Source organism: Papio anubis, chromosome 15, assembly GCF_008728515.1.
Source record: "Papio anubis isolate 15944 chromosome 15, Panubis1.0, whole genome shotgun sequence".
In the NCBI taxonomy this organism is placed as follows: Eukaryota; Metazoa; Chordata; class Mammalia; order Primates; family Cercopithecidae; genus Papio; species Papio anubis.
Window position 1 is genome coordinate 31,397,089 of NC_044990.1, and position 20,080 is coordinate 31,417,168.

At 42.6% G+C, this 20,080-nt stretch overlaps 1 long non-coding RNA gene across 1 annotated transcript; it reads left to right on the plus strand.

Moving 5' to 3' along the window:
• The first annotated feature begins 4,396 nt into the window (after positions 1 to 4,396).
• On the plus strand, positions 4,397 to 6,288 carry LOC108582891. Its single transcript, XR_002518384.2, has 2 exons — positions 4,397 to 5,574; positions 5,938 to 6,288. It is a non-coding gene; the product is annotated as an uncharacterized LOC108582891 (long non-coding RNA).
• Positions 6,289 to 20,080: the final 13,792 nt, after the last annotated feature.

The window sequence follows — 20,080 nt, forward strand, 5'->3', positions numbered from 1 at the left end:
GAGGGGAGGAAGGTGCTACTTTCTTTTTTTTTTTTTTTTTTTGAGACGGGGTCTCGCTCTGTCGCCCAGGCTGGAGTGCAGTGGCACGATCTCCGCTCACTGCAAGCTTCGTTGCCTCCCGGGTTCACGCCATTCTCCTGCCTCAGCCTCCCTAGAAGCTGGGACTACAGGCGCCCGCCACCACGCCCGGCTAATTTTTTTATATTTTTAGTAGAGACGGGGTTTCACCGTGTTCGCCAGGATGGTCTCGATCTCCTGACCTCGTGATCCACCCACCTCGGCCTCCCAAAGTGCTGGGATTACAGGCGTGAGCCACCGCGCCCGGTGGTGCTACTTTCAAAGTACTTTTTTTCAGAGTAATTACTTTCAGAGTAATTTTGATGAGACCTAAAGAAGAAACATCTCAGCCTTCAGAAGGATGGATTGCTCCCCTGGGAAGCTGAAATAAAATCTCTAATCTGAGATGGCAAAGGGTGGGGTGAGGAGTACAGAGTTCAGAACCACAGGTGATCCACCTGCCTTGGTCTCCAAAAGTGCTGGGATCGCAGGCGTGAGCCACTGCACCCCGTCTCAAAAATATTATTTTTACAGCTGCTGGACCTGGCTTCACATCCTAGCACGGCCTCTCACTTACTGATTGGCTTTGGGCATGTTGCTCAACCCCTCTGCACCTTAATTTTTTCTTTATGGAATGGTGATAGTGATACTGCTGATTCGCCAGTGATGCTGTAAGGAATGGATGTGATAATGTGCACAAAGGGCCAACGCAGCATCTGACCAAGAATACATTCTCAGAACATATGAAATGACAGAAGAGACCTCATTGGTCCTGTGCAGGTCAGACATTTGGCTTAAGTGAGGCAGCTTGCTGGACACTGGGCACTCTGTGTCTATCCAGGTTGGATTAAACTGTAGGACCAGAACAACTTCCACTGTGAAGGCTTTCCTGGTTTCCTTCCTTCACATCTTCACCTTCTGGAACTCAGGTCAAATGATGCCTCCTCTGAAATCTTCCAGCCTTCCCTGGCTCCCATGGCTATGTCAGAGCCCTCACCACATACTCTCAGGACCCTGTAGACCTTGCTTTGTTACTCTGGCCTCAGCAGCTGGTGTCTGTGATTATGGGATTATTTGATTAATGCCTGTCTCCCTGACCAGGCTGTACATCCTGAGAAGGTAATGTTTGTTTTTCTTACCATTGTGTCCTTAGCAGCCAGCAGAATACCTGGCACATAATAGGTGCTCAATAAATATTTGTTGAATCAATGCGTAAATGAAGTCAGTGTCCCTCTGGTTGCGTTTATATTGGTGCTGTCTGCTCTGCTCTCTCAGATCAATTTATGTAACTATTTTCCTAACATGACCAGTTCTGCCCTTTGCCTCCAGCTTCATGAGTCTCTGTGGGGTAAGGGTGGAGGGTCTTTACCTTGGTGAGCTCAAAAACATCTGATTGTGGTGGCAGGAGGCTGACCAGAAGGTGTGGGGTCAAAAGGCTGGGAAGCTGTGAGATAGCAAGAGAATTTTGCTTTATAGATGGGCTGCTGCCTAACTATCTGCTTTCAAAGGCTTCAGGCTAATCAGAATTTCAAAGGACACTTTCAAATGTAATAGGATTCTACCTGCAAGAGTGATGAGTGAGGCACCGGAACTGTTTATTTCTCTAGTTTCTATTCTAGGCTTGTTTCGAAGATAGCTGGGGTCTTCTGATTTTATTTTCATTCATGCACAAAATGGAAAAATCAAATGCAATGGCAGGATGGCAGTGATGGCAAGGCCACAAAGAAATAGTGCAGCCAGCTTCTTGCCTCAGTTATTCTGGGAAACAGAGAATCACGGCGAGTGAGCAGCACTGTGTCATTCTTAGTCCATTGTCGAGATAATGGGATGTCATCATTTACACAGGTCCTAGGAAATAGGGGACAAATTTCCTCTTTCCTTCTTCATAACAGCCTTAGCCATTCTTCCTGGGTTAGACAGATCCTCAAACAAACAGAATGTCGTGTACAAAGTGTTAAGAATCCGCTTTGAAGTTAAAATGACTAGCATGAACACTTCACATTGTTTTTATAACTGTTGCTTTTGACCATAGTAGTCTTGGGGAAAATTGTGTAGAAGAAAAAAATAAAACGACCAAAACAATCCTTTCTCAAAATTGCGGTGGGGGAGGGAGGGGAGTATGCAAGTACAGGGAAAGCATGCAAGTACATATGGTATTGAAAAAGATCTGCACCTGCTTTTCTCAGACCAGCTGGCAGACTATTCACAGAAAAGTACTGTTCTTTCTGGAAATACTCAGGACTGAAAGCATCTGCAAAGGAGTTGACAGAAGCTTTCTCAGATTGATTGCATGAAGACAGTGCCAACCATCATTTTAGAAATTTGAACTGAATTAGAACAGGTACTGTGTTTTAAAGCTGTGGTTTTGAGGTTTTGACACCCTGTAAGTTTTACATATGCCCAAGAAATGGCAGAAGCAGCACACATCTGCTTTGCACATAAAATTGTCATTTCCATATCTAGTTGCTTTATAACCAGATTCTTGTGCTACTTTGAGATGCAGTGGAACAAGAGTTTTTATCAGCCTCACCTGAACAACAGAGACATCGGGCAACAGCTGGGAGGTGGCCTGTGCAGATCGTTAAGCTTGATCCCATCCTCTTGGGCCTCTGAGCCCAGCATTCAGAGAATTAATTCTTTGCACGGGGCCTCTGCATGACCTGCCCCTCACCCCTTGGTCAACCTGGAGCCTGCATCCTTGATTCTGGTTCTTGAAATCTAACATCTTGGAGACAGTTACTGAAATTGAATGGAAATCCTGTGAAAAGAGTGATGTATTTGGACCAGATTGATAGCTATCTTAAAAAGCTGTGCCTGGGCATGATTCCTGAGAAACTGCATTTAGTCTGTCACAGAGCACATGAACCCAAAGGGTACAAATACCCAACTCTGCTATTTAAAACCACCCAGGGCTTTCACTGTGCCTTTTGTTGAGTGAAATTGCATTATCTAATGAACAGTCAATGTTCAGCTGACACCCGAGGGTTCAAATAGCTAGTCCTGAACTAAATTTACTGATTTGTTCTCTGTTTCTAATTGTTGCCATTGTTGAGCTTGTTCTCCTAATATTGAGCCCCTCTTGAGGCCCTGACTCTCAGCCCATGAGTTTCGGCCTGGAACACCTGTGGGCTCTGGAACCACAACTGTTATAGTTTAGAAGTAATGGAAGCTATGCTGACTATTGGACCCACTTGTGACTTTAATTCACCTACTTCCTTTATTTTTTCTCATTCATTCATTTTTTTCAGTCACTCAAAACAAATTTATTTGTGAGGGACTCTGCAGTTGCTGAGCCTAATGATTCTGTCCCGGCTCTGAGGAGTTTGTGGTCATTGTCAATCCCAGGATGCAGTGGTAACTCACCCAGGCTTTGGGCTTTCACTCTCTGGATCTCAGGCATTGGAGTAGACCATGTCTCTGATTTCTCAGAGCCTGTAAATGCAGGGTCAAGGCCTGGCTTTCCTGGTATGAAAGTTTCCCCCACGTATTTAGTGATGTAGCACTGCATGGCAGTGGCTAAGTCTAATGTGTTGATTCTGTATTACAGAAGAGAATGTCTTTCATCTTTTCACCACATAGAAGTCCAGCATGGTATGTCAGAGCACCTGGAGGGAAAGGACCATATTTTATTCATTGCCTTCTCAGCTTCTGGCACAAAGCCTAGCATGTAGTAGGAGCTTTCAAAACAAATAGTGTGAACGGATATATCTGCTCAAAGTGCGTATCTTCCTCCAGGATCAGTGAGGTCATTTTTCCAGATAAAGAGAAACTTTATTCTTCCAGTGCATAGTTCAGCTTCTGAAATGGAGACAAGACAAAAGAGAATGACCCATCACCTCCCCATGAATGCAGCCAAACTGGATGTGACAAGATGTGGCACCAGCCAGCAGAGTTCATCTTCTCTGTCCTGCAGAATGTTGTGGATGAGGCATGGACCCTTACTGAAGGTGTGACTTGGCAGAAAGGGGCTGTGTCCAGAGACCAGAAGTTTAGGGACCAAAATAATGCAACCACTTCCCTTCTACACATCCCTTCCTGGAACTGGCATTTCAATTGTTCAACAAATTGCAGTTGAGCTTCTGTTCTGATTATTGGGGATGTAATAGTGAGCCAAGCAGACAGAGTCCCAGTCTTCCTGGAGCATTTCATGGAGCATTCATGTGCCGATGTGGGAGTGTGTGTATGATCTATAAATGCAATCAATGCTTACAGAGTATGTTAGAAAGTGACACATGGTATGGAGAGATATGAAGGAGGGAAGGGGGTAGGGGATGCTGGGGGTGGGAATGATTTTAAACAGGGTGGCAGGGAAGCCTAGTTGTAAAGGTGATATTGGAGAAAAAGATCTAAAGCTGGTAAGGGAGTGAGCCACGTGGATTTTGCTGGGAAGCGTATTACAGAGGGAGCAGGGTCTATAAAACCTCAGGCAGGTTGTGTCTGGTGTGGTCAAAGAACAGTAAGGAGACCAATGTGGCTGGAGGTGTGGGGGGCGTGGGTGAGGGACACAGATCGGGTGGTGCCTTTTAAGAAAGGGAGGAACTAAACACCCGCCACGTGTTTCTCTTTCCTCCACACTTACCAAATTCCTTCACTTTCTTCAAGGGTCTACATAGGTCAGTCATTAGGGAATCTGAATCAAAATCTTCCAGAAACGTAAAACAAGTAGTCATTGGCCCAAGATTGAATTAGAATGCTGAGATTGCTCTGCTCTGAGTCTCATGATATATCTGTTAGGGTATATAACCATGCTATATCTGTTGGGGAGGGAAGCTTGGCACTGTAAAGTTAGGCACCTTGAGGAGTTTAATAAAGGTGTTATTTACAATGATGCAGGCAGAGTGTAGGGAGAGAAAGAGGGATGGTGTAGTGTCCAAGGGATTAGCAGCACCAGGAGCTGTTGCCACTCCCAGGCCTGAGGGAACAGAGAGAGGGAGGAGTACCTGGAGCCAGTGAGGCCAGCTGTCTGGAGAGGCTCATCTCGCAGGTGCAGTGACCTTTGACTGAGGGTCTCACCAGCCCATTGTGACCCCTAGGGAGACAGCTGAAGTAATAAGCCCAAAACGCATTATCTTCTCTCCCTCTGTCCTCCTGCTAGTGCTGCCCATGAGCTGACTTCAACTAGAAACTGGAGGGCAGGGGAGCTCATTGATGTGGTGTGCATGGGCCAAACTTCCGGATTATGGAGCCTGCTGGAGAAGAATGGAGAGTGGATCTGAAGGAGTGACTGGAAGGCATCTGACATAGGCGTGCAGGCTAGAGCGAAGAGGGGGGACATGGGACCAAGCAGAAAGTGAGACTGAGGAATGGCAGCCTCTTTGTGTAAGCAAGGTGGTTAGTCCCAGGTTGCTGCATAGAAGCTGAGTAGCCTGAGGACATCTTACTGCTACCGGGAGAGGACCACCCATTCTTAGTTGTCCAATGAGTGATCACGTTTGGAGCAATGGTCATCTCTGCAGTGAGACTCTGCCCAACACCCCATCTGCCCCAAATTTATGAAGAACACCAGCACATTTACAGGTGCCCACAGATGGGAGGGCAGGATACTTGGACTTCTTGAAGGTTATGATGGCATGAAGGCAGAGCCTCATGTCTGGCCAAGGTGGGACCACACTCAGCCCATTTAGCCAACACTGCAGCTGACTGTGCTGTTTCAGTTAACTTGATATAACCAGGAGCATTCCTGGGCAGGACAGCAGAGGCTCAGAGCTGCAGCTGCTGGAGGATTTAGATTTCTCTGCCTTCAATGGCATTAGAAATTGGACTATTTGTGGATTTGGGTTTTTGTTTTGTTTTGTTTTGTTTTTTTGAGTATAGAGCCGACTGCAATTGATGATATGGATGACTGGAATCTCTCAAATTTCAAATTTCATTATATTTCAGATTGTCCCCAAGTCCTTACTATGCCCTGCTGGGCCTTGTGGAAACTGGCTCCTGCTCACTGCACTGCCTTCATTTGGAGGCACTTTCTTCTGGCACCCTAGTCACCCTAGAGCTATCTTCCAGGGGCCCAAAGGGCCACATTTCTTTCCAACTTTTGGCCTGGCCCCTCCAATTTCCTCTGCCTCTCTTCCTTTAACCATTTTGCTCCTTAAGTTCTACTCAGCTCAAAATCATACCTCATAGAAGCCCTCCCTGACACTCCGGACTGGGCTGAGTCATCACTTGCATGCCTTCATAGCATCTTTCCCAATAACACTTCTCACATTTGTAATTAAATTGTTCATTGACTAACTAGTTGTTTCATGTCTGCTGTCCCTGCCCATATTTGAGTATAAGCTCTATATTTTGCTGCTGTCCAATGCTTGTGCATAGAAAGCACTCTATAAATATTTGAGGGAATTACTGACCAAAAGGAAAAAATAAGTTAGGAGTGGGTGTACACACATTGCACAGAAAAGAAATACAAGGAATAATAATTGAAAAGGATGTACCTGTCCACCCTCTCCTCACCTCAGTCTTTCTGGGTGCTGGGAGAGAGGGCAAGTTAGAGGCAGCAGTCAGAAGCAGTGAAAGAAAAGGGAGCATGGAGATGGGAGAGTGACAAATTGACTGCCCGGACACCTGGGGACGGTGAAGAAAAGCAGCTGTCAGATGTATCAGCACTGACCTAAAGCTCTGTAGCAAAAGAAAATCCACTCAGGCAATATAATCAGAAGAAAACTTTAAAAATGTGGGAACAGCAAACTGCCCACTCTGCTGGCTGATTTGCAAAGGTCCAGGCTTAAGGTTTGAAGTGATGACAGGTTCAGGCTATCAAAAATTATTTTAACTAGTGTCCTGACATGTGGAGAATTCAAAAGCCAGAAAATCAAGTGGGCTATTTGTAAGATGTTTATAGCTCTCTGGTCCATCAGGGCAACAAACACATCAAGGCATCAATATACTGTTATTAGAATTCACCAGCCCCAAATTATAAAGTAGTCAGGGACAGAGAATAAAATGGCACGACTAAAGCCTAAATCTTTATTTCATGATGGCAGATTTATGTGTGTAGGATGAGATGGTCTCTGTGAAGGGGTTCACATTACAAACTTGGGCCTGACAGGGTCTAAGAAATAATGGTTGGCCCCAGAGGAGGATGGAGTTAAAGTTTATAGGGAGCTCAGGGAAATGATTTAGGGCACCCGTGAGAATGACAAGAAAGAGACTGGTGAAATAGGTGAGGAGCAGAGGGAGAAAGGGAGAGAGGTTGTAGGGGGAGGGAGGGAGGTAGACAAAAGAGGCAAATTTGACTGACAGGTACTGGCCATTGCAAGTTCTTCATTCTGGCTTCAAGTTTTGAATTAATACTGACTAATCACGATAACATTATTCCTTTCTGGTGATGTTGATCAGCTAAAGGGCTTAGCTTCTAAGAATTGATGAAGATCTCCTCTATTCCTTTTCACTGTGCTGGCTTTCTGTGACATGCCTGTTTTCCCCAAGCCTGTGACAGAAAATGCCATAATTTACAATAGTTGGTATGATAACATATAATAGATTAAAAGATAACATACCATGTAATATGCATCTCTTTTTTTCTTTAATGGTATTTTTTGTTCCAGCATTAACACACTATAGTAAAACATAATTCAAGATATGACATGCAATAGAATACATGATAATGTGCAGTAAAATATTAAAATTAAAGCATATTCTTATATAAGAGAGAGAGATACATATATATCTCAGATACTAGGGTGAAAGCAGGTTCTAGTAAGTTGAAGATTGTAGAAAATTGAAAGTTAGAATCAGGCCTGGTCATATACATTAGCAAAATAGGCAGTCATCTGTGCTGGATGATTTAAGGGGGTGGTAACAGAGATTCCTACTCCAAAGTTCAAACACCATAGGTTACCATTTTATTATGAAGTAGTCATTTTTTTTTTGTGGGTCTCAAGTCTTTTTAGGAATCGTTAGTAAAATTCAAATACCCTGGAGAGGAGTCACACTCTGTTTTCGTTAGGTGAGTTCATAGTTATCAGGTGTCAGTCAATATGGTACCCTTTCCACTTCTCACTTCCTACTTCAAACCTGAAAATTCAAACTCCCCACTTCTCGCTTCACAAATTAATAATCTTACAACAGTATAATTCCATTTTTCTCTCTCCCAGCCTTTGTTCTATTGTCATGTCTTTAACTTCAACATAAATTGTAAATCCCACCTCACAGTATTACTACTTTTGCTTCGAGTAGTTTCCTTTAAGGAAATTATGAGATGAAACAAAGCTAGTGTTTTATGTTTACCCACTTAATTACCAGTTTGGGTGCTCCTCCTTCCTTCTTGTTCCACCTGGTATCATTTCCAAGCCTGAGGAACAGTCTCTCTGTTTTTTTTTGTTTGTTTGTTTGTTTTTGGAGACAGGGTCTTGCTCCATTGTCCAGGCGGGAGGTGCAATCTTGCCTCACTGCAACTTTCACCTGCAGGACTCAAGTAATCTTCCCACTTCAGCTGCCTGAGTAGCTGGAACCACAGCTGTGCACCACTAAGCCTGGCTAATTTCTTTGTATTTTTGGTAGAGATGGAGTTTTTCCACATTGTCCAACCTGGTCTCAAACTCCTAGACTCAAGCAATCTGCCCACCTCAGCTTCCCAAAGTGCTGGGATTACAGGCATCAGTCATCACATCCTGCATGGCATTTCTTTTAGTGCAAGACTGCTCGCCACAAACTCTCTCAGCCTTTTTTGTCTGAAAATGTCTTTTTTTTACTTTTGTTTTTAAAGGATATTTTTGCTGGATATAAAATTCTGGGTTGACAGTTTTTTTTTTTTCTTTCCAATGTTTTAAAGATGTGATTCCTTTGACTTCTGGCCTTCATTCTTTTTTATTTTATTTTTTTGCCCTCAGAGAACTTTGTTCTGAATTTTTTTTTTTTTTTTTACTTTTTAAAATTAATTTTTCTTCTTCTTTTTCCTTTCCTCCTCTTCCTCCTCCTTCTTTTTAAAGTTTCCCCTTTTCTGATGATAACTCAGCCATCGTTTGTATTATTGTTCCCCTGTGTGTGATGTCTGTTTTCCTCTGGTTATTTTCAAAATTTTCCCTTTACCATTGGCTTTCAAGTTTGACAAGGAAGCACTAGTATTCTTTGTATTTATTCTGCTTGAGATTCACTGAGATTCGTGAATCTATAAGCTAAAGTTTTTCACCAAATGTGAGATATTTTCAGCTATTGTCGCTTTCATAATGGTCCAATGATCAAAACCTTTATTATTTTTTGCAGACGGCGGATAGATCGCCGACTTCATAAATCAGAACTTCGATGGGTCTATTGATCTCCGTCCAGAACTCCGCGTCTCCCCGGCCAGTCCTGTTCCTTCTTTCCTTCCTTCCTTCCTTCCTTCCTTCCTTCCTTCCCCTCCCTTCCTCCCTTCCTCCTTCCTTCCTTCCCTCCTCCTTCTCTCCCTCCCTCCCTCCCTCTCTCTCTCTCTCTTTTCTTTCTTTCTTTCTTTCTTTCTTTCTTTCTTTCTTTTCTTTCTTTCTTTCTTTCTTCTTTCCCTCCCTCCCCTCCCTCCACTCCCTCCCTCCCTCCCTCCTTCCTTCCTTCCTTCCTTCCTTCCTTCCTTCCTTCCTTCCTTCCTTCCTTCCTTCCTTCCTTCCTTTAGACAAGGTCTGGCTTTATTGCCCAGGCTACAGTACAGTGGTAAGTACTCTCAGCTCACTGCAACCTCCACCTCCTGGGCTCAAGCCATCCACCCACCCCAGCCTTCAAAGTAACTGGGACTACAGATGTGCATGCATCACCATGCCCAGCTAATTTTTGTACTTTTTGTAGAGAGGGGTTTTCGCCATGTTGCCCAGGCTGGTCTTGAACTCCTGAGCTCAAGCAACCCACCCACCTTGGCCTTCCAAAGTGCTGAGATTACAGGCATGAGCCACTGCACCTGGCCTGCATATTTTCATTTCTAGTATCTTCATTCCTAGGTCTATTTATTTGAGGCTTTGGGCAGAGTCTTCTTCAGATACCTCTACTGAGGCCACTTTATGGAGGGAAGAAGAAGAAAACTTGAAGACGCTCTTCCCCACTCTGACCCAACACCCAGCAATTGTCTACTCCAGCTCTTCCCCCTTCCCCTCCTCCTGATCCCCTGGTTCATAAAACTGCTGGGGGCTTTTATTTGACGCTCTGTCTATAGTGAGACCTTCTGTACATCTGCTCTGCCCCAACTGTATCTCAACAGATACACCATTCCAAGAGAAGAATGATACAAAGGGGAGTCAGTGTTTTCCTGTTTCAGCTTCTTGCATATATCATCACAGTAAGTGATTAAAGACTTAACTCTTTCATTTTTGGCTTTTTGCTTTAATTGGCTCCAATGCCTAAGTACTCAGCTCTGTCTCACAGCTCATCTGTTTGCTCATATAATTTTCCACATATAATTTTCCTGGTCTATTATCACCTTCTTCTCCTTATGGGACTCCAGTTACATATGTTTGACTGTTGGATATTGTCCTTAGGTCTTTGAGGCTTTATTCATTTTTATCCAATCTCTTTCTCTCTTCTTTAGATAGGATAATGTTTGTTGATTCATATTTAAATTCACTGAATTTTTCTTCTGCTACTTTTATTTTGCTGAAAGCCCATGTAGTGAATTTTTCATTTCAGTTACTGTACTTTTCATTCTAGTGTTTCTATTTTTTAGTGGTTTCCATTTTTTTTTGCTGAAAGCTTATATCTTTTCATTCATTCAGATCGTATTTTCAAAGCTGGGCATGTACCTGTAGTCCCAGCTACTAGGGAGCCAAGGTGGAAGAATTATTTGAGGCTAGGAGTTCAAGATCAGCCTGGGCAACATAGCAAAATCCTATCTCTAAAAAAATTTTTTTTTAAGTCTAGTTTTCACAGCTTGCCAGGAATAAAAAAAAAAATAAAATCTACCCCAACAAACCAAAAAACAGGAAACCCAAAAAGATTGAATTTTCCTTTAATAATTTGAACATATTTTAATTCTTTGAATATGTTTATAATAGCTTCTTTGCCTGATATATTACATATGTGGAACACTTCCAGTCAGTTTATACTATCTGCTTTTTTTTGAGACGGAGTCTCACAGTCACCCAGGCTGGAGAGCGCCATCTCGCTCACTGCAAGTTCAGCCCCAGGTTCACGCCATCTCCTGCCTCAGCCTCCGAAAGAAGCTGGGACTATGTGGCGCCCGCCACCACTCGCTAGTTTTTGTATTTTTGTAGAGACGGGTTTCACCATGTTAGCCAGTAGGGTGGTCTCGACTCTGACTACATGATCCACCGCCTCCCAGTGCTGGGATTACAGGCTTGAGCCACCGCTACCGCCTGCTTTTTCTCTTTATTATGCATTAGATTTCGTGTGCGTGTGTGTGTGCATGTGCATGTCAATTTTGGTTGTATACTGCCTATTGTGATAAATCATTGTAGAGACTGAATTTTGTGATATTCCTCCATTTATTTTTGTTTTTGTAGGTAGTGGAATGACTAATAGATCACACTGAACTTGTATAAACTTGGTTGTATGCTTTCTTAGGAAGTGCCATGGAAATCCCAAGGTGTTTTCAAAGCCCTTTAAACTCATGGAACTCAATCTTCAGTCTGTTTTTTCTGGCATGTTGATCCTGTGAAAGCTTGGTTTTAAACTTTTGGTAGGATAGGTCTATTTTAAGCATTGCTCTGGGATGTGATTCTTACTCTCCAGTAGTGGCATTTCTGGTGTCTCAGATGGATGCTTGGGCTGTGAACAAGGTGTTGCTGAGGTCTTCCGCCTTTTGCAGAGCTGGAACTCCAACATCCCCCAACAAAGCTTATTTATCCTCTGGTATCTCTGTTCTACTCTCAGTCCTAGAGTAAGCCACATTCTGAGCAGCCTTATCTAAACTTTCCCTACATATATACCATTCAGTCCTTGGCTAAGCCCTTGTGGAGATCCCCACATGGACTTCGGAGGATCCCTCTGTGTAGCTCCCTCAGTTTTGTGCCCTGCTTCATCCACCCACTTCGACTGCTTCAAGCTATGATCTCTGCCTACTTAGCTCACCGGGGCTGCTGTGCTCTGCTTGGACTCCAGCTTACTACCACACAGTTGAGAAATTGTCCCCTGGTGCAGAGATGGTATCTCAGCTTGTCAATTTCCTCTCTCTCAAGAAATCAGTTTTGTGAGTTTGTATGTTATTTGTGAGAACAGTTACCTCATATGTTATGTCTAATTTCAGGTTTCTTTTAGTAGGAGGGTTAGTGTAACATCAGTAATGGGAAACAGAGGTCCCCACCATGGATTCTTGAACAAGGGATAGTAAGAGGGTATTGATGAACGGTAATAAAAACTGCTTAACACAAGATGGTTTATAGCTTAGAGTCAGGACACCGAGTAGGAGGTATTTTCAGTTTTCTTTTTCTTTTTCTTTTTTTTTTTTTTGTTGAGATGGAGTCTCGTTCTGTCACCCAGGCTGGAGCGCAGTGGCGCAATCACGGCTTACTGCAAGCTCCACCTCCCGGGTTCACGCCATTCTCCTGCCTCAGCCTCCTGAGTTGCTGGGACTACAGGCGTCCACCACCACACCCGGCTAATATTGTTTTGTATTTTTAGTAGAGACGGGGTTTCACCATGTTAGCCAGGGTAGTCTTGATCTCCTGACCTCGTGATCCACCCGCCTCGGCCTCCCAAAGTGCTGGGATCACAGGCTGAGCCACTGTACCCAGCCGGTATTTTCAGTTTTCTAAGCTGAGAACTAAGATCAGGATGGGGTTTGCAGAAATACAAACAAACAAGAGGGAAACACCATGACAGAAAAATAACTATTATGAGTTATTTATAAATTAGATGTGAAGGATGAAGAAGAAGGTTAAAAATGGTGCCAGAATTGTTTTAAAAATGAGCTCTGAGATACATATGGAAATATTTGTGGATGGAATGATATGATGTCTGGGATTTGATTCAAAATAATCCTATGTAGGGAAGAAGATGGTTGGGAGGGTGGGTTATTGGTGAAAGAAGACTGGCCATGAAATGATCGTTGTTGAGGTTAGGTTATGAGTACACGAGAATGCATTATACTTTTTCCCCCTACTTTTGCATATGCTTGATATCTTCAAATTAAAAACTTCTTAAGGCAAAAAAAAGTATCATGGTTGTAAATCTGGGTGATGGAGTGTTGGTGAAGTTGGGAAGAATGTCCAGTTTTGAAGTAGGAGAAAAGGTATAAGCCAGTGGCAGTTTGTTAACTCTACAGCAAGCTTTTATGTAAAATGTTTTTGAAAAAATGATTGGCTCAAGCTAGCTCGTTTTGTTCCTTTAGAGGTGTGGTTTAGTGCAGATGTATTTGATTACCTGCTTGAAGATGTGAGTTATACAGCACATGCTGAACCAACACTGTGGCATCCATGCTGTTCACTTATCCAACTCCGTATTTAGTGCTGGCTGCTTATATTAGCTGATGAAGCCCTGTGTGGTCTGGGTCCAGAATGTAGTAGACAGCTTTGGTCCGACTCTGGCACACATCTCCCTGAGTGGTTCTGGGAATGATTTCTGGAGACATTTTGCTGTGCTTCCCCTTTCTGTGCTGCCTCCCCCATCAGGTGCACATGCCTGGAGCCTCCCTGAATCTTGTTGCACTCACTGGCTTCCTTCCAAATACAGACTCCATAATTGAGCCCAAGAGAGGGGCCTGTTCCCACAGCCTGAGGAATTTCAGAAGTAGAGAGACTTTTCTACAAGTTAAGCAAAAAAAAAAAAATAAATAAATAAAAAAATTTAAAAAATAAAAAAAATAGAGAAAAAAGAAAGAAGGAAAGAGAACAAAACCACTATCGTTTTTCTCTTCTACTCTTCGCTTCCTTTTCCCATTCCTTCAAGAAATCCTTTCGGGTGCCTCTATGTGACAAGTTTTGTGTTAGGGATTGATTAGGGGTTCAAAGGTGATCAAGAGGCTGGCTCTTATTCAAGAATCTTCTGCAGTTTGTAGGGGAAGAAAGACGGCAAGCGAGGTAAGAGGGCATTTATGTGTGCCATGCTAAATGTCTGTATGGGGCCCAGTGGGGCACAAAAAAGAGGGGAAAATCATTACTATTTTCTTTACTCTTGGGTTTGGATTATAATACTGTCCTTGCTACTTATGCATAATCTAAAACCTCTTTGAATCTCAGTTTTCTCATGTTTAGACAAGACTAAAAATACCTACTTACAGCTTTTATGAGTATCAAATTAAAAAATGACAAAAGGATGTTTGTAAACCATAGGGATTGATGATGATGATAATGACGATGATGCTGATTACCTTTCCTTCTTGCAACCCATGCCAGTGATCACTATAGTCCCTGCTTTTAACAGGTCAGATGATCATTGTCACCTGCACACTCAGCTATATTAAGCTGGGGGATGCAGTCATTTCCAAAGAAGATTCATAAGTAAGAAGAAATTTTGTCTTCCATTTAGGTAATAAATCTTCCCATTGACTTTTAAAAGTGTAGAGTGATAGGGCCGGGAGCGGTGGCTCACGCCTGTAATCCCAGCATTTTGGGAGGCCAAGGTGGGTGGATCACGAGGTCAGGAGATCGAGACCATCCTGGCTAAGACGGTGACACCCCGTCTCTACTAAAAATACAAAAAATTAGCGGGGCTTGGTGGCGGGCGCCTGTAGTCCCAGCTACTTGGGAGGCTGAGGCAGGAGAATGGTGTGAACCCGGGAGGCAGAGCTTGCAGTGAGCCTAGATCACGCCACTGCACTCCAGCCTGGGCGACAGAGCAAGACTGTGCCTCAAAAAACAAAACAAAACAAAACAAAAGTGTAGAGTGAAAATGTCCCTTTTGTCTGTTTAATACCAACCACCACCTTAACGTTTGTTTTTCTGTACAGTTTAAAAAGTAGTTCTAAACTCATAAATCATCAGTGCCTCATAATAACCCTTTGACTTAGTAGAATAGATTCCATTTTGACCCTCATTTACAGATGTGGAAAGTAAGGCCCAGAAAAGTTAAATAATTTGCCCAAGACACATTCCAAGTAGTGGCAGAGCCAATGCCTAAATTCTGGTCTTCTCTTTCCTAATCTTTGAAATCATCAGCTTTTCCCTGTAAGTATCTATAGCATGCAGAGCTCTTTGATATCTTTAAAAAAAGCTTTCAAAATTGTTTCAGTGTTTAAGAAATTATCCGTATTTTGACATATCATGGATGTCTGAAACTCCCCAGCCCCTAGTGCAGTCACAATCAATCAAACAAACAAATAACCATCCCCATTGTTTTGTAGATTATTTCCCCAGGAGGCAGATGTTTACTTTTTACAAATGAAAGCTCATTGTTGTCAGGGACATTTAAGAGGCTTAACCTGTCTCCTTTGGCATATGGCGCTGGCTTTTCATGATGAAACTGGTTGTGTGCAGCAGCAGACGAAATTGCAAGCCTCTCTGAAACTTCGTCAGTTGCTGTTTCAGAACGTTACTGCTTTCCTAGGCGGGGGCTTGTCTGGGCCTCTTCCACCGTGAATGGGAAAAAAAAAAAAAGCAGTTTCCTTTGGTAGAAAATACTCATATTTTAATGGGTATGATGTCATGAATTATTTAACCAGCTTAATTTTAAAGCTGAGCCGAAAGAACACAGAGTGAAGAATGACCTTGAGACTCTTGAAAAATGGGAATGTTGACTGTGTGCCTGCAGACTCCAAGATGGATTTCTACTTTAGTTTATATTTATGCAACTGTGAAACTTGGTCCCTTGTTCCCAGAGAAATCCTTTGTGCAGCCGTGTGGAGAAAGTTATTACATTTTAGTGCAGAAGAGCTGTAAAGCTTCTTTCCTCATGTCTCATGAAAGCTAGAGAGGTAGTGAACTTTGTGCTGGGGGAGTGGGGGCACAGCCCCGAGAAATGCGATATAGAGTCTCTTAGAAGATGAAAGGAAACAGTCATTGTTTTTCTTCAGCAAAGAGCCAAGCATTAGGTTCTTAGAAGGACTTACGCATAATCCGGTGTCAGTCCTGTTATGTGCTCACTTGCTTCTGATTCGAGGTGAATAAAGGAAGAGAAGGTGCAGAAGGATGAAGATCTGCCAGCCCCACTGTAGACCAAGCACATGACAGGCCCAGAGCAATTCTACTGTAATAAGGAGCTGTCCACTGAGAGCAGGAGAACGCGTGAAGCAGGAGAGGGTCTTTCAAAGCTTTGAGTTTGGCCACTCCAGGCTTGTTATCTGGTCAACAGGTTGCTGGAAAAAATCACAGAAACTAATGGTGGAATGAGGTGTTCGTGATTCTTCCAATGCTGTGACACCAAGCTGTGTCTGTACCCACAAAGGCATGTGACTTGACTCTCCTTCTCTTTCTTCTTTGTAACATGAGTTCCATTAAAAGTCTCTGTGGGCCGGGCGCGGTGGCTCACGCCTGTAATCCCAGCACTTTGGGAGGCCGAGGCGGGCGGATCACGAGGTCAGGAGATCGAGACCATCCTGGCTAACACAGTGAAACCCCGTCTCTACTAAAAATACAAAAAAATTAGCCGGGTGTGGTGGCGGGCGCCTGTAGTCCCAGCTACTCGGGAGGCTGAGACAGGAGAATGCAGGAGAATGGCGTGAACCCGGGAGGCGGAGCTTGCAGTGAGCCGAGATCGCGCCACTGCACTCCAGCCTGGGCGACTGAGCGAGACTCCGTCTCAAAAAAAAAAAAAAAAGGTCTCTGTAGAAAGGAAAGGAGTATGAATGGGGACGGTGGAAAAACCAGTATTTATCGAGAGTCTGGTAAGTGCTTGGCTCTATCTTAGGCGTGATTCATGAATGTCTGTGTGGTATTACCCCCTTTTCACAGGGGAAGAAACAGGCTCAATGTATAAGATTTTCAATATCACACAGTTATTGGCAGAGCTGGACTTTATTTGAATCTGGATCTGTCTCACTTCGGAAGTTTATGCAAATTCACCATTCTTATTATGAGGCTCTTAATGATTGGTTTGATCGAGTTTCTACTTTCTTTCTTATTATTTGTGTATTTGTTTGAACTCATTGGCCCCCTCATGTGCTGGGTGTCTGTTTGTCCTTCCGAATCTATTCTCTGTTCTTCTCCACTCTGCCCTGTGTTTGGCAGACTGACCTCTAATGACTCCTTCATCAGGTATCCCCAGTTTTCTCTCTGTTCTGGTTCTCTACTGAATGCTACAGCTCCTGCCAGGTGGCCCTCTCCTTGCAGTGCTCTCAGGGTTTCAATAATTTTTCCCTCCCCTTACCCTTTGGGCTTTGGGGGAGTAACAGCTTCCTGCTGTTGCTAGTTCCTGGGGACTGCAATATTCCTTGTGCTTTCACTATACACTGCCCACATGTCTGTAAATTAGCCACTTTATTAAGACAATTGGATTGCCTGATTTGAGTGTGCCATTTGTTATGTCTGGGACCTTAACTGATACAGGTATACATCACCTTAGGAATGTCATAGCTGCTGTCTTGATTTTGCATCTATTAGTGACTATTTTTATTAGACAGAATGATGATTTTTGTCCTTTTTTTGTTTTGTTTTTCTTAAGGATCTCCTAAATATAAGTTCCAGAAGGACTTGTGTTTTTTTTTGTTTGTTTGTTTGTTTTCTTTTTTTTTTTTTAGATACACTTTCCTTTTGCCTTACTACTTGTTCTCTGAACTGAGTCTAGAAGACCAGAGGAAGCCAATTGCCATTATTATTTTCTAAGATAGAGGGATTTTTTTTTTTTTTTGGCTTCCAGAGCAGAAGTTATTCTTGTATTAGCATTTCTTTGCAAAACAGTCTGTTGGATTGTCTTGAGAAAACAATGCATGTTTTCTAAACTTCCAGGGAAAAATCATTATTTCTTTAAAAAGGAAGAGAAATAATGAAAGTATGTTCAGTAAGTAACACTAAGGATAATAAAGGTGGTGGGGGGAGGCAGAAGATTTAGAATCAAGGTCAGTTTTTTCCTTTGTTGGATTGCAGCAAGCATTTAATGGTAGTAAAATCTTTTTCCTGTATAATACATTTTATATTAAAAGTGCAGGCATTTAAATGAGGGATTTTATGTCTGTATAGTCTTCATTGAGCATGAAGGATTAAAAAATGCTTTTGATTTTTTTATTTCTTGAAACATTCTTGAGGTTTGAAAAGCTACTCCATGCCTCCTGGGCTCACAGAAGTGAGGGTGCAGGGGTGGGAGGTGGCCAGAGCTGCTCACACAGTTCCTTGCTTATGCTATTTAACCTTGGACCCTTGTTATTCTGGGCTTCTGTGTCTCCTGAATAAACAGTAAATCTTTCCTGATGGTGTGGCAGGTTTACGATGTGGATTCATGCCTATTTTCAGAGGAGCACGAGAGAGCCTTTAATGCATTTCCCCTTCTTTTACTGGTGATTTAGCCAAAGCCTGTGTCTGCCAGTGGGAATAAGGCTGGGGGTTCAGCAGATATTTGGTTCTGTTACATCCTCCCTTTGGTAAAGGGCAGACTGTGAGGCTGCAGTGGTCAGTGATGCAGATGAGCAGTCTTATGGTTGCAGGATAAAAGAGTGTTGATGATGATGCTATTTCATAGATTAGCTTGAAATGGATTCATTCTTCTGTTGAAGGTTTGTTGGCTCATGTTTTCATTAGGCCTTTGTCTTTAATATTGAGAGATTTGTGATCTACTCCTGATGCTTAGATATCAAGATAAGATATCGAGACCTAGACAGGTCCTCCTTTTACCATGGACTTTTACCATGTGCAGTGTGGAATTTTGCTAGACTGGTTTTAAGGCTGTTCATTTTGGGCATTTTGGAAGTGCTTTCAGAAGCATGTTGATGCTACACGTATCAGAAGGAAAAACTCAACTCACAAGGCAACATCTTTCATTCTTGGTCATTGCTAATATTCATGCTTGAACTGTTGGATTTGGACTATTCTTGGTCATGAGTATAGTCAAGAGAAAAAAAAAATCCCATAGGCTTACAGTCTAGGAGTATTTGAAATATATATTCATATAGAAAATTATCTGCTAAGGGAAGTGGATTACTGTTGGTGGGGACCTGACCTATAGCAGCAGATGCCTCGTAATCTATAAATATCTGCTGTTTGAGTTAGGAGGCATTAATTGAAGATGGCAGGCTCCACATTTTACATCTTAGATTGCTAGGGCTGCATTTCCCATTGGGTATTTCGCAACGCCTCTTAAAATCTGAATATCCCCAGTATGTTGACCTGATCCGACTTTAGCCACAACTTTAACTACACTTTAAAAATAGCCCCAAAGCTGGCATAGAGGAGAGAGCATTTACTTAAACAACTATTTTATCCTCCTACAATGTCATGCAGATCTAAGTCTTTTCTGTATTTTTCCACTACAATGGTAACATATGGTCTATTGTTACCATCAGATATCCTTGTGGGAAGCAAAAGGTGCATGGGTGAACGGAGAATGATATTGTTGAGTAAAAAGCTGTTGGTTTGAGCCCTGAAACTAAAGTTTTCTGCAGTTTCAGTTTTTCAAGAGCTCAAATCTTTCAGGAAGTTTCAGCTGATATGCTCTGAATTTTAGTTTTGATAATGCCATCTAATGTTTACTCAGGGCTTTTGAAAATTGGTTAGAAGGACTTTTCTCTGGAGAGAAAAATGTGGACAGTCTTCGTTTACTTATGGAAGTAATTGACTGATAGAGAAAAGTGATGAGAGTTCCTTATGTCACAAAGTCAAGACTTCTGGCTCTGAAAATCTGCATTCCTGCAAATCTTAGGAAAGACCCTTGATAAGGAAGAAAACAAAAAATAAAACAATAAAAATAAAAATAAAAATAAAAAAAAAGAGAGAGAGAAAGAGGGCTGAAGATGACTTGGAAAACAAAAACTCCTAGGCCTGGGAGATAATCTCCTCATTAGAAGAAAAATTGCATTCAAATAATGGATTCTTATGACATGAGACAGAATAAAGAATATGACCTCACCGAGGAGACATGAGAGCACACACACTTGCTTACACAAACACACACACAGAGGAAAGAAGGAATGCACAGGCGGGAGCGTGTCAGTGTGCTTTATAATTCTGGATTTGTTTTTTGGGTTTGGAATTAATTAGATACCATGTTGAATTCCAAATGTGATAATTAGGCAAATTAATGCTGCAGT